At 40.5% G+C, this 15,294-nt stretch overlaps 1 protein-coding gene across 1 annotated transcript in view; it reads left to right on the top strand.

Annotated features, from left to right (window-relative positions):
• MYO3B (myosin IIIB) overlaps positions 1–15,294 on the top strand; it is a gene marked incomplete at both ends in the record, with an annotated part of 382,969 nt that overhangs the window by 85,272 nt on the left and 282,403 nt on the right. The gene's annotated exons all lie outside the window — the stretch shown is intronic.

Genomic DNA, 15,294 nt, shown 5'->3' with positions numbered 1-15,294 from the left:
ATTTATCATACAATGTCAGGGATTATCTGGAGAATTAGTTAGAGTGAAGAGACTCATGATTTACTTATAGTTCTTAACAGTAAGGTCAATTTTAACATCACCTATTGAATGTTTACTTGGCTCTTGATACTGCATTTAATATTTCATGTGAATCATTTTTACTGATCTCATCTGATCCCAATACTGTATGTATCATTGCTATCTCACTTTACGTATGATAAAACCGAGGCTTCAGGGGTTGAGAAATTGTCCAGGCTCATGCAGCCAGTAAGCAGTGGAACTGGGATTTGAACCCAGGCAGTCCAACTCAAGAGCCCAAATTTTGTAGGTTCTCCCAGCCGTAGCTTCTTTCTGTGACTGGAACTGTGGGCCTGACAAATACCTGGAAAGATCACATTCTTTATCTCCCAGGATCTAGGCAGATCAACACAAATGTGACCTCAAAATGACAGATGTCTGGGCTATTTCAGAGATGATTCCAAAGCATTATTATTATTATTTTGTAGGCAGGATTACTATTGATTGTTACTGCAACTTAGGTGGAATAACTTGCCAAGTATTCCAAACTGAAAATTCCTAGTGTTACAACCTTTAAAACTCCAACTATACATGCACATGTTTATACATATGTATATAGTATGTGTGTGTGTATGTATAGATGATGGGGTGTGTCAGATTTAGACAGTTCATTATTTATTTAAGTGTATCAATCTGCTGACGTCTTTCCCAGTTACTCTGAAACCAAGGTATTCCCAGGAAAATCTGTTTGAAATTTTTCAGATGATCTCCAAATGAATCATTTACTCTTCCAAAGAGCTTTTTGTTGTTGTTGTTCCTCAGAACAACCTTCTCTAAATGCATCTTCTGAATACTTGTTAAAGTCTTTATTCTAATCTGAAAAGGTCGTCTTGTTTACCCACCTATGCCTGGGCAGGAAATCTTCTTGGAAGGTTGTGTTTCTATTTTTATTGACCTTGAGGATACCATACCACCTATCTTGGAAGCTTATTGCCATTCCTAATAATCTAGATAGTCAGCAGGTATTTCCTGATGTGCGATCCAAACCTCTCCTGCTGCTTTGGCTCATTCCATTTGATTGTCATGATACTGATGTTATCCTGTTTGTGGTCCTTTCCCCAAAGCCAGGAAATCACAGCATTTATAACTGAGTCAGTAGTTATGGTCACATTTCAGTTTCCTTAAGTGCCTCCATCTTGAACAGCCCTCTGAGTCCCAGTTTTTGTAATGTGGCCGAGAAGCTGTGAGAATGCCATCTGTTTGCAAGAATGGGGCCATTGATGGTTGCACAGTTGACTCTGAAGATGGCACTACTGATCCAAATCAAGATTTGAGACTTACAGAATCTTGCCTTGGACAGTTAGGTCGACCCTCACTTTGTAGAGAGATGTGGCCATTTGAGAGTAATTGGGTGGAAAAATGAGCCTGGAGTGGCATTTATATAGCATTTTTGTTTATTAAGTGTAACTGCTCTACTCAGCTTTGTATAAAACATGGGAGTAATAGGATCAAATTAAGGAAAGCTACTTAGATGGAATAGCAGGGAAGTTCCCTAATGAAGAGATCTGATAGACCATGGAATAGTCTTCCCCAGGAAGGCTGGTCTTATTGAGATGTGGTTATTTACCATGGAACCAAATAGTCCCCTACTGGATGCATCTCAGATCATTTTCACTTTGGTTTGTGACTTTGATTTAATTGGAAAAATATCTCACATCTGTTGTTGACTACCTAAGGCTATGCTTCTCAGATTCTAATCATGGCAAAATCACCTCATAAGCTTGTTAAAATGCAGATTCCTGGGCCCTATTCCCAGAGATTCTGTTTCATCAGGTTTGAGTGTTGTCTGGGAATATTCATGGTCACTAGATTCCCTAGATGATTCTGATGCACAAGTGCTACTATAAACTCCATTGTGACAAACACTGAGTTAGGGCCACTTTAGAAAGTTTCCCGATATTATAGTAAGTATATCTTACATTTTGATTTGTTCCTTGCCCTCATTCTAATAGTCCATTTTACCCTATCACCAGAGTCCCTTTCTACTTGAGAGGGATCATGTTTGATGGAGGAAATGTTTGGTGAAAGGGGGGAAGTTGCTCAGAGGAGCATGCTCCTCCAAGTATACCCTAGCCTCACTCAATCTGGCCTTTCCTGGCTTTCCTGTAAGGCAGCTTGGTGTAGGACAGTGTTTCCCAAAGTTCTATGACATGTTTACAGTTATTAGGAAAAAAGAGGTTGTATGGTCAGGTAAGTGTGAGAAACACTGCAGGAAGCAAAGTTAACTAGATTTCTTTACTTCAGGGTTTCCCAGAGACTTTATCATGGCAGAATCTTCACATTTTCCTGAACTTTTTTTTTTTGCGGTACGCGGGCCTCTCACTCTTGTGGCCTCTCCCGTTGCGGAGCACAGGCTCCGGACGCGCAGGCTCAGCGGCCATGGCTCACGGGCCCAGCCACTCCGCGGCATGTGGGATCCTCCCGGACCGGAGCACGAACCCGTGTCCCCTGCATCGGCAGGCGGACTCTCAACCACTGCGCCACCAGGGAAGCCCATTCCTGAACTTTTTGACCACAGCATTTCTCATGGGACTACTGATTCATGGAACATGCTCTGAAAAACTCAGTGATTTGAAAGCAAGAAAAATTAGTTTGTAACCTCAGTTCTGCACCCAAATAGCTCAGTAACTTTATGCTCTCTAAGTTTGTTTCCTCATCTGTGTAATGGGAGTAATCATGTGACTTTTCCTAGATCACAGGGTTTTTGTGATGATTGAATGAAATACATTCATGAAGGTACTTTGTGAAGTGTAACGTGCCATTAGTTGTCATTGGAAAACTTATGAGGGTCACATTCATTGAGAAACTTATGAGTTGCATACAAGTTTGGAGAGTGGAGAGTGAACACGGGACAGTTTGTCTTCATCTTTGCTTAGACTTTACCTAGACTGGCCAAATGGACTAGAAAATCTGATCTGTTTATTTCACCTGGGTTTGTATTAATACCACATTAGTAGTTAACTAGAAATTCTCAGCTGCTTTCTAAATCATTCCACTGACATACTGATTTAGCCAAATATTATAGCCATAGATACTTTGCAGTCAGTGCAGAAACAGGACTGGGAAGTGGTGACTCATGGTGAAGGAGATGTTCAAGGCCATGAGCCAATAGGGTGAAGTGGGCTGGGACTGGGAAGAACTGGAACCTGGGCTGCTGATGTGTTTATTGGGCTGTATCCCATGGGATGGGTGACCCTAGACCAAATTCCATTGTTTCAAGGAGTTTGGACAAACTTGCGCTCAAATAAATAATAGTCATATACAAGGGGTCCAGTATAGTGGGTGGGAAAGGTAGAACAGTGGGTGCTTTATTGCAGAAACAATGCTCATCGTTTAATAGGTGGAGTGATGTGATTCTGAATTGTTAGTGTGGGTTGGAGCCTGATGACAGCTACCACCTACAGGCATGAGTTTGTTGAAAGACAAAGATAAAGAGAAAATATTGAAATCAGCAGGGGAAAAACAGCTGATAATGTGCAGAGGAACAGCAATATGATTAATGGCTGATTTAGCACCTGAAGAATGGTAGTCAGAAGGCAGTGGGATGACATATTCAAAGTGCTGGGGAATACTGATAAAAATTTTATATCCAGCAAAACTGTCTTTCGAAAATGAAAATAAAGGCAGCCCCAGATAAACAAAGACTGAGAAAATTTGTTGTTAACTGACCTGCCTTATAAGAAATACTAAAGGATGTCTTTCATACTGAAAGGAAATGATAACAGATGGTAACTGAAGTCCACAGAAAGAAATAGAGAGACAGGAAATGGTAAATATGTGTGTTAATATGAAAACTTCTTTAAGTATATTTTTTTCAGTTTCTCTCTTAATTTCTCTAAAAGATACATGATTTTGTAAAGCAATAATTATAACACTGTGTTCTTAATATGAGACAATATTGAATTCAGGACCAAGAACATTAAATTAGTCCAAGAAGGGCACTTTTTAATAGGTGCTATTTTTTAATGAAGATATAAGATGTATATCTATTTATGGTATCACATTCATAAAGCAGAAAGTACAAGGAGTTATATACTAATTGCAGAAGTTATTTATTGAACCTCTTTCATTCCATGACAGTTGTAATACATTAAAAAAAGTAAGCAATACTATAAGTTTTCATGAATGTTTCAGGAGTGCTTGAAAAGAGGGGCATTCTCTATTCTTGAGAGACAAGGTTTTATATATATGTTTAAATATATATAAAATATCATATATATGATATATTATATAAAAATATATATACTTAAGTTGTGCCTATTACAAAGACTACAGAGGCATTCTCCAATTCCAAAAGTATAAACAGTACAGACAACGTTCACTGTCCACAGTGCAAACAACTAGAAATAAACAAACACAGAAAACAAAAATTACCTGCCATCTGGGTATGAAAAAAACAAAATCATCTTTAACAACTTAGGCTTAAAAGAAAATCTAAATGAAAGTTGAAGAATGTGTAGAAGGTAATAATTATCAAAGCACTACATATCAGAATTAATAGGAAATAGTTAAAGCAGGAATTAGAGGCAAATTCATAGCCGTAAATACTTATATTAATAATCAAGAAAGAATGAAAGTAAATGCATTAAGCTTCCAACACAAGAAATTAAAAAAAAAAATTTTAAACCCAAGTAAAGTACAAGAAGGAATTTAATAAAATAGAAGTGGAAATTAATGAAGCAAAAATATAGGAAACAATAGAACCAATATTATAAATCATAAGCTCTTTTTGTTTTCTTTTGCGGTACGCGGGACTTTCACTGATGTGGCCTCTCCCATTGCGGCGCATAGGCTCTGGATGTGCAGGCCCAGCGGCCATGGCTCACGGGCCCAGCTGCTCCACGGCATGTGGGATCTTCCCAGACCAGGACACGAACCCGTGTCCCCTGCATTGGCAGGCGGACTCTCAACCACTGCACCACCAGGGAAGCCCCCATAAGCTCTTTTTGGATAAAAATAATAAAATGGATGAATTGTTAACTAATCATGAAAAAATAAAGTTTTAACATACAAAATTTTTAAAAAAAGAGGAAAGTAACCACAGACGCTGAGGAAATTAAAAGAATCATGGGAGGCTACTTTGCTCAATTCTTTGCAAATAAACTTGAGCATCTGAATGGAATGGGTACTTTTTGTAGGGAAATATTATTTAGCAAAAGAACGGATACCAGGCAGATGAGAATGCTGTGTTGTTCACCAGCCACTCACAACCAGGAGGAAATGAGAGAGATTACAGGTTTTCCTCAGGCATGGTCTGAGACCTTCCTGAGAGAGAACAGTGAAATGGGCATTGTGTTTACTCAATATGTTTCTTTTGACTTGATGTTGATGTATTTGTTCTTAATATTCTTAACGTGCAGTAACCAGTGATACCTCCCCCGCCCTCTGTTTGCTGAGTATGCTTGTATAAATATACTTGCTGGCATTGTATGTTCCTGCTATAAGAGTAGCAGCATTATGATAATATAACACACCCCCTCCTCCCCCACCCACCCCCACCCTAGGAGGGACAACAGATTGATTTTTGAAAAGGAATCTGTGAAATAAATACAAATTCATTCATTGGTATGTCTCTAGCATCCCTCTCCCATATTTCTGTTCGTTCAAAAGGTTGCTAAGCAACCAGGTAGGAAAATGGTCAAAGCCCATGTAAAGAAAAGACATGCTTATGATGTCAGATAAATAAATGTGGGCTTGTTCACTTGGACTTTGCCAGGACTTGCAACATAATTCATTCAGTTTCAATGACTGCAATTGATCTTGAGGTTGGTGAAACAATTGGCCCTATCTGCCCACTGCAGACATGACTCAAGCCACCCAGGTGTGAGAGGGGGTTGCTGCTCTGGTGGTACCTTTTGCCCTTGCAAGGGGATGAATGTTCAGTGGTTTCTCCTGGGGCGAGTCTCTCTGCCTAAGTCTGTGTGGTTCCACTGGCAGTTAGCACAATCTCCATAAAACATCTTTAGAGCTCACACTTAAAAACACCCAGTCTTCCTTAGGAACTGCAGCTGCATCTCCCCTCGCATTTAATATATCCACTTGATTTTAAATGGAGCCTGCTTCTGTGAGCATTGGCATGCGTGCTGGCTCTGGTGGCCTAGGCTCAGATTGCTCTAAGGAGCTGCACAGTCTTCCTACCTGGTGTGTGTGCCAGGGTCTGCTCATGGTGACAGGTGTTGATGTTCAGCTGCTAATTTCCCCCATTAGAGACAATGTGGTAGGATCTGATGATACAATCTGTTCATCTGAGGTCTGCTCTGCTTTTTCCTGTCTAGAATATATTGCTAACTTTACTGAAACATAAAAGAAGAAATAGCTGTGCAAAATGCCCTTTAAATGGTTTTGCTTTGCTGGGGAAAAATAAATCCGTAGCAGTCAATTTCTGTTTGTCTATGATAAATTTATTAACAGTGTGTTGTAATTAGGTGCATGGCTTTGCCTTAGAGGACAAATGGTGCTTCTTGAACTGTGACGTTAGTCTGATTGTGGTAAAATGACCCATTTGGTTTTACCAGCTGTGACTTTAGAAGGAGCTGAATGACAGAGGATGCATAAAACTCAAGAGATGAAAACATTCTCAGCTCATACTCCCTATTACTGATCATTTTGCATCCCGAACAAAATGTTCTTTGGATTTGCTTGCTAATGTCTTGGTTATCTGAAGAGTACTGTGTTTAAGTTGAGGGATGTCAGAAAGACAACTGGCTTATTAAATCCGACCCTTATTCCCCTATTAAAAGACATAAATTGCTCTGGCAGAATCTAAAGATACTGTGGTGTCTAATTAACCAAGAGGAATTCCCAGGTGGGGAAGCAGGATGGCACATTGGTTGCAATTGTGTTCTTCGGGATCAGGCTGCCTGCATCGGAAGCCTGACCACACCATTACCAGCTTCTGAACTGCTCTAAGCCTTGTTTCTTTATCTCTAAAATAGGGAGTTGTATAACCTGCTTCAGAGAGTTTATGCGAGGATTAAATGAGTGAATTCTTATAACAGTGCTTATTATACATAATAAGCTCTCAAGAAATTAAGGACTCAGACCCCAGAAATAATATTAGATGGTACAGAAGAAAATGGTCCAGCTTAAGGGAAAGTCTTGGGTTCCAGAATGGGCTTGAGAGAATAGGAGGAAGCACCATTATCAGCTCCCCTCAGCCTATTCTGTACCGAGCACTCCTGTGACTGTGTTGGTGGGAAAGGGGGCCCAGAAGAAAAAGGAGTTCCCCTTTGTGTCCATGATCCTGGAATAAGTATTTTGAACCACACTGAGTTTCACTGTTTCCTTTTCTGTGTTGAGAGAAATCTTAGAGGCAGAGACAGGAAAGAGTAAAAAGAGGTGTCATGCCACCTGACTCTTCACTCTTTCAGCTCACACAAAGTTGGAATCCTGGAAATGGAAAATCACAGAGAGATTAAGCTTGCATTTGTGGTCCTGTCTCCTCACTGGTCCTTGTTCTGGGTCCCTTTTTCTAAGTTTTTATTCTTGTCTGCCTTTTATCCCAAGTAAAGTTTTGGCCAATAAAGGTTTACGATAGGATGCTTCCCAGAACATTCCTATTTCAATAAGGAGCTTCTGGGATAGAAAGCAATGAGTCTTAATGAGGAAATTTGATGCACCATGACAAAACAGATTTTTTAAGTGGGGGAAGAAGAAGTTTTCCATTATTTCTTCATTACCTCTAAAATATATCCAGCAAGTGCTCCTAAGGCAAAGGAGACTGGACTCATTCAGTTGATCATGGTTGGAAGTTACCTATTGCAAGCCTGAAATAGAAATTTCTTTTTTAAAAAATATTTTATTGAAGTGTAGTTGATTTACAGTGCTGTGTTATTGATAATTTCTGCTGTATAGCAAAGCAATTCAGTTATAGATATGTATTCTTTTTCATATTATATTCCATTATGGCTTATCACTGAATATTGAATATAGTTCCCTGTGCTATACAGTAGGACCTTGTTGTTCATCCATCCTATATATACTAGTTTGCATCTGCTAATCTCAAACTCCCAATCCTTCCCTCCCCTACCCTGAAATAGAAATTTCTTAAAATCTGGTGTTTCATCTTAAAAAAAAAAAAGAACATTGTAAGACTCCTAACCTCTCTCTGTAAGACTCCTAGCCTCTCTCTGTTTTCTCATTCACTTCTTTCCTGTGCCAGTTATTAATCTAGTGCCTTTCAGCTCCAAATCTACCCTTCTTTCCCCTGCTTTGTGATACTGGGGTGGACTCCTAAACATTTCTCGTTTGCCATATGGCAGAAGTTAAGCTTTGTCAGTAGAGGGCACTGGAAGGCCACTGCCAGAGGAAAGGGCCCACTTCCTGGTTTCAGGGAGCCTTTTCCTTCTTGTTTCTGTGGCCTTTGGCTAATCAGTGGCATTTGGGACACCCAGTGGTGCTCACCCTCCAGCAAGTTTTACCAGTACCCACTGGGCAGCTTCCTATGAGTCTCAGGCACCAGGCAGCTGGTTTCCTGTTTGCCAGCCCTGGCTTGTTTTACCTTGAGAACTTCACCCACCATGGGCCATAGTCACATCTTTTCCAATGAGGTCTGAGTCTCAGCCTTGAGTTTGGGGGCAGGGGCTCTTCCAAATTAGTTTCTTCCTCAGATAATCTGTCTCATCTAGACATGGTAGCTGCTCCCATATCTGCTCTTCGTGTACTTGTTAGAGTTCTCTTCACTCCTTAGTATCTAATCCCCTATTACTAGTTAATAATTCTTTATATTAAATTTTCCCTGTTCAAATTATGGGTGTTTTTCCTGTCTTCTGATTGGACCCAAACTGATAGAGCCTAGAGGATCAGAAGTGATGTATGCAAATGGTGAATTTGGGAAGGCAGTGGACGTGCAGATCCCAGCTCTTTCCCTTCTCCTTTCTTTTGAGAGTCAGCCTGCCCTGGGGGATTGTTCTCAGCCTGCACTCAGCTCAGTGGCCAAGGCTCTGCCCTTGAGTGAGGGACCCAGCCCTGGCCCCAAGACCAGCTGGATAAGTCTGCCTACTCTGTCTTTCAGTCTTAGAAAGCCTACTTCCTGCAGGTAAAAGCCACATTCTCTGAGATCAGCTCTATCAGTAATAAAGGTGTCATTTTGGACTCAATCTGCTGATTACTTTTTCTTGTTCCTCAATTAGTTCAGAACCCAGGCAGGGAGAAGTCCTACTTTTTATTGTCTCTCCCTCACCTACTCCCCAATGATTTTTATATGAAACAACTTTAAATAACTTATCACCAGAAAAATGGATACTCCAGGAAAAGCATAGCGTGTCTAACCCATGCTCTTTAGCTTTGCCTGTTCCCTGGCCCACTGTCTTATCACCGTGACTTTCACCCCACCACATATAAAGCTGTTTTTTCTTAAAATGCTAACCGAATTGGGGAGTGATTCTGTATCTACAAAATGCTTTGACACACCTTAGTGATCACCTTCAATGAGTACAATCCCACAGAACCCACAGAAACAGTCCAGAATTTGAGGATAGGAAAAGCATTTAGAAAACGTCATCTATTTGAAACACATCTCTTTAAAATCATGAATTAATAAATCATACATTTAAAACTGTGTGTGAAAAAAAATAGACTTTTGGCTTGCACTCTGTGCATAAAGGACCACAGAGGAAAAGGATCATTAGCCAGCCCTTGGGCAAGGTCTACTTCCCTGACACATTGGACACTAACAGTTGGATTTGATGGCGTTGCTGAGTTCTTGTTGAAGGAGGAAATTGAAGAATGGATGTCAGCAAATGACCACATTGGCTCAGACAGTGAGCCACACACCACTTGATACAGCAGTTTCTATTGTCCTTGACTTTCTCTCGCACTCTGCATGCATGGCTGAGTTGCCTGTGTGTCCTGTGTGTTTACATAGTGAGAGTACAGAGAAGGGAAGGGTACCCCAATGTGCTTTAGAGAGAATTAGAAAATGCAATTCATGCCTTTTGTAAACATTTGAAATGTTAGTGTAGTGGCCAAGGGTTAATAAAGCTCCATGACACGTCCTATCTCAAGCACAGGCCTGACGTGGGGAACATAATGTAACCTTGGGATTCTGAGATGATCTTGGAAACAGATCCTTGTTGGGCTGAAAAGCCGGAGGAAATGAACATCTTGTCACTTACTGATGGTAAATGGTTAAAAATGGGTTTATTATGAGCCATGTGATTTGATGTGGTAACTTTACATTTTAGTGATTACAGCTTAACATTGCAAACGGTGTTATTTAAGGGACAGGATCAAATTAGGTTATTAAGAATCAGAAAAAAAAGGAATCAACAAGCTTGAAGTTTAAGTACAAATCTTTGCTTTTTTCCTCACCACTTTTAATAACTTCTTCAGTTATTGTAGAATAAATTATCATAGGTATTAATCATAAAACCTCTCCTTTCTTAGACGGTGGTTATCTAAGGCTGAGATGTGACTTAGGCTCATTTTGTTTTTGTGACACGGTTCAGGACACGCTACCCCTGAATATGGGACCTTGGCATATTGAATATTTCAAACTGAAGGAATTTGAGAAATCGTGTGTGCAGGAAGGGCTTTCTGACCTTCCCCAGAAGCAAGTCATAAGACCCTCTTCCTCCCTACACCCGGAGGGAAGGAGCATCCTTACCTCCAAAGACCAAGACGGTGGACACAGAAAGGACCTGCATGAATAGGCCTTGCTATGTTTCCCCAGTTCACCACACTTACTCATATTCTTTGTTCCATCACGTCTTTCCAGGACTCTCCACTCTTCAACATACTCAGGTTTAACTGTTTCTTCGGGCCTTCATTTCCTTATGAGGGCTCCCATGCATGTAAAACTTATATTAAAGAAATTTGTATGCTTTTCTCTTGTTGTCTGTCCTTTGCTACAGAGGCCCCAGTTGAGAACTTGAAGGGTGAAGGAGTTTTTCCTTTCCTACATTTGCTTCTTTCCAGACATGTTCCCATCTAGCATTGTCCTTGCAAACCTTTTCTTTCCTCCTTTTCCCTGCTTCAGAAGACTGCCCCTGATAGAGCTGCCTTCACTGTGGAGTTAGCACTCTGCATGGGGATCCATTCTAGCCTGGACCTGCCTTTCACGTTTACTGAGGGTGCAGTGCATAGCATTGTGTTTCTGATTTCTGTGTCATTTTCATATCATCTCTTTTCTGATGTTAAAGAAATATCTTCAGCTATTTAATTTTTTTCAAATGATTCCTCTTCAGCAGAATTATATGTATATTTTGAATAAATCTTGGTCTGTGTCCCATGTGTCAAGATAATTACCCAGAGGTACCCACTGTCTGAACCAGGGAGCAGGTGCCTGCAAGGGGCAGAGGGGACCCCAGCAGCAGGGTTCTTGCTCTGACCCTGCTGGAGTTGAATAACTCAGAGTTCTCATTCACAGCGTGGTCTAGGGGGTGGTGACCCAGGGGTGCTCTTCACAACCCTACAAGCCCTTTGGGTGGTCGCTTTCTCCTCTGCTCCACAACTGCTCACTGGGTCACCTCGAGAAAATGAGGCAATCAGCACCTGCTGTCTCTTCATTTGAGTTACATGGCAGGATCCTAAATGTTCACTGACAGGAGGTGTCCGCCACCTAAAAAACATTTTAAAAGTTAGAAATCACTTATGACAAGTGTAAACCATTTCAGCCTTCTTTCTAACAGTGAAAAACAACTAGAAACAGCCTGAATATCCATCAGTGGGTGAATGGCTAAGCTATAGTTTGCACACATTATGGAAAACTATTTGGGTATGAAACTGGCATGGGATGATCTTTAAGCCATGTTACTGAATGGAAAAAATAGGTACCAGGACACTTACATGTAGCATATAATCCTATTTCTACTGTCTCCAACTATAAATATCTTATAAATACTAATATAAAATTTATATTGTGCTTATTGTATTATAATTTATAGCACAGCAAAAATATTATATATTTATATATATTATATTTATAACAAATATTTTAAAATGCAAAAACAAAATGTCAGAGAATACAAGCCATACTGATACAGGGAGGAGACTGGGATTAGGGGTGGTAACGAAGAGGTGTTTTGCTCTTTGCTTTCTATGTCCCTGCATTGGGGAATTTTTAAAAATTAAGATGGAGTCATGTATTACAAATAAATACAAAAATTTTGAAATAATTAATTTTGAACAGGGAAGATGTGACTTAGGGCAAAAAGCAGCTTTGGCTGGGGCTAGGTGGTGATACTGAAGGATGAGACGTAGGCACGGATCTAACCACTCACCCTGATTAATGAATCTCACAGTTGTCAGAATGGCAGCTGTGTTGTTGCAGTGTTTAACACTCTCAGAATAGTTCATTGTGCTCAAATGTCTTGCTTTATTGCTTTTATGAGTAAAGACATAGAATAGCTTTTGAACACACTCCTGTGTTTATTTAACTGTATGTTATTATTTATTAACTATTATACTTCAGTCTTTGTATCTTCCTCCCTATATTCTCCTTCTCCTTTCCTAACACCCTCCCCCTCTCACCAACTGGTTGATGTATCCTGTTTAGGACCTGCCTCAAAATTGACAACTTCCAGGAAGTCTTTCTTAATTAACTCAGTCCCATTGATAAATCTTTTACTCAGCGTCTCCTTGTTGAGTGTACTTTAATATTAGAGGACTTTATTTTGCACCTTCTTAGGGGTATTGCCTGCTAATTGTTTTTCTGTCATTTTTTGCATGTATGTTCTCTTCATTCACCTTCCAGAGTAATGGATTCTTCATTAGATGAAATACAGAGAACAGTGTGGTAGACATTGGAGACAGAAATACCTCCTTGAAACCTGACCCTTCCACTTTTTAGTTGGATGTTTTTAAGCAAATTCCTTCTTTTAAGCTGCATTTTCCCCACCTGTGAAACCGGAATAATAATTCCTATTGTTATTGCAATAGGAATATGATTGTTGTGATGTTCTGTTGTCCTACATGTGAAGCACTTCGCATGGAGCTTGGTATACTGTAATACCACTCAACATGGGATAATTATTAGTATTGATCCTCTTCTGTCTCCAACCCCCATGCATGTATATAGTGGTCCTGACATTAGATAGTGTCTATAATGCAGTTTAAATCATGATTGATTTGCTCACTTTAGTCAAGTATGTTCAGGGACCTGGTGACATTTGGGCTACAAAGGTAGCCCAAATGATGAGAGATGAGGCTTATATTGTCAAATCCAACTCAAGTTACTACCTAAGTGGACTCCTTTGTTCCTCAAACCCTGCTTGCTGTGAAGTTGCTCACATTCAAAGGAGCTGTTCCATATTTGTCTAATTTTATGCTACTTTGGGGACCAAGGTCATATTTTGTCCTGGCATCATTTCTTGGTTTACTTACAGTATATGTGTGTTTGTGTGCATTCATTCATGTAGTCATTCATTCAGCAAAGATTTACTGAGTGCTGCTGTGCTGGGTACTAAAGATACACATGAAGCATGAGTAGGAGCCTGCTAGGTTGACAAATTGGGGAGAGCATTCTAAAACTGAAGATATAGCATGTGCAAAGACCCCAAGGCATGAAAGAACAGGACTTGCTTTAGGAGCTGCAAGTTCTGCACAGTGCAGTACTGCAGCATTGCGTGAGCATAGGCAGGTGGTTTGAGATGGGATTGGGTAGATAGGCAGGCAAGGCCATCTGTATATCATGCAAAATAGTTGACATTTTATCATGCTGGCAGTGTAGATCTACTGAAGAATTTTGAGCAAGAAAATAACAAGGTCAGATTTGTATGTTATAAAGAAATTCTAGCTGCCAAGTGCAAGATGGATTAGAGGGAGATGAGGATAGAGGGAAAGAGAAAAATAAGGAGGCTACTGGAGTAGGCTGATGGAGATGATGGGACTGAACTCGGCTGTGAAGGAGGGGATGGGGTGATAAGAAAGGAATTTAGGAAGTAGAACTGATAGGTGTTGGTGCTTGATTGATGTATTAGTTTTCTATTGCTTTTCTAACAAATTTAACATCTTAAAACAGCACAAATTTATTGTCTTCCAGTTCTGTAGCTTAGAAATCTGACATGGATCTCACTGGGCTAAAATCTGGGTGTCAGCAGGGCTGTACCCCTTTGTGGAAGCTCTAGGGGAGAACTGATTTCCTTGTTCATTCGGGTCATTAGCAGAATTCAGTTTCTTGCATTTGTAGAATTGAGGTCCTTATTTCCTTGCTGGGTATTAGCTGAGGCCCATCAGAGGCCACCAGCATTCCTCGGCTCATGGCTCCCTTCCCCCATCTTCAAAGCCAACAGTGGCGAGTAGAGCACCTTTCACACTTTGAATCTGTCCTGCCTCTTCTTTCTTTCTGCCTCTCTTTTCTGCTTTAAAGGACTTGAGATTAAATTGAGTCCATCCAGGTAATCCAAGGTAATCTTCCATCTCCAGGTCCTTAACCTTAATCACATCAGCAAAATCCCTTTTACCGTGGAAGGTAGCATGTTCATAGGCTCTGGGCATTAGAATGTGGACTTCTTTAATAAGGGGAACCCTTATTCTGCCTTTTCAAGTTGGATGTGAGGTCAATGGAGAGGGGGGAACTCAAGTTTCTGACTTCAACAACCAGGTAGAATGCAGATTTAGGGGAAAATGATGAGTTTGGTTTTGAACGTGCTGACTTTAAGGTACCCCTGGGAAATCAAAATGGAACTTCTAATAAGTAGCTGGATGCACCAGCCAAAAGGCAGAGGGAAAATTGAGGCAGGAGATATAGATTAGGAAGCTGATGACGTATAGTGAGCCCTCAGTGAACGTGTAGAATGGGAGGAGAATAGAGCTAAGAACAGAATGCTGGGGCCGATAATATTGTAGGTGCACCAGAGGGAGAAGCACTCACAAAAGAAACTGAAGAAAAACCTACATGGTCTCCCATCATGGGGTCTGTGTTCCTTGCGGCTCATTTCTTCCTTTCTCCTCTACTTGGCCTGCTTTCTTCTCGTTCCCTGGTTTCCTGCCTGTTCCTAGTATCTGCTTCCTAAAACCAGTTTGTACAGTGTACTCCATGGCCTCTCGTCATGGATCTTTCAGCTTCAGCTCCCATTACTAAAGTGCCTCATTCTCCTGGTTTTTTGTTTGTTTGTTTTGTTTCTCAGTTCAAGGTGAGAAAAAAGGAAAACCTTCTAAAGAGAATCGAATTGACCCAGCTTATCATTTGGGGTCATGCCTTGGCATAGGTTACCAGATTAAACTTGGATTGGTTGTCCTGAGGTCAGGTACCCCCCCTTCATCCAGTCAGCTACT

The sequence above is a fragment of the Grampus griseus genome (genome assembly GCF_964374135.1).
Source record: "Grampus griseus genome assembly, chromosome: 7".
Classification (NCBI taxonomy): domain Eukaryota; kingdom Metazoa; phylum Chordata; class Mammalia; order Artiodactyla; family Delphinidae; genus Grampus; species Grampus griseus.
This window is presented reverse-complemented; position numbering and strand designations above follow the sequence as displayed.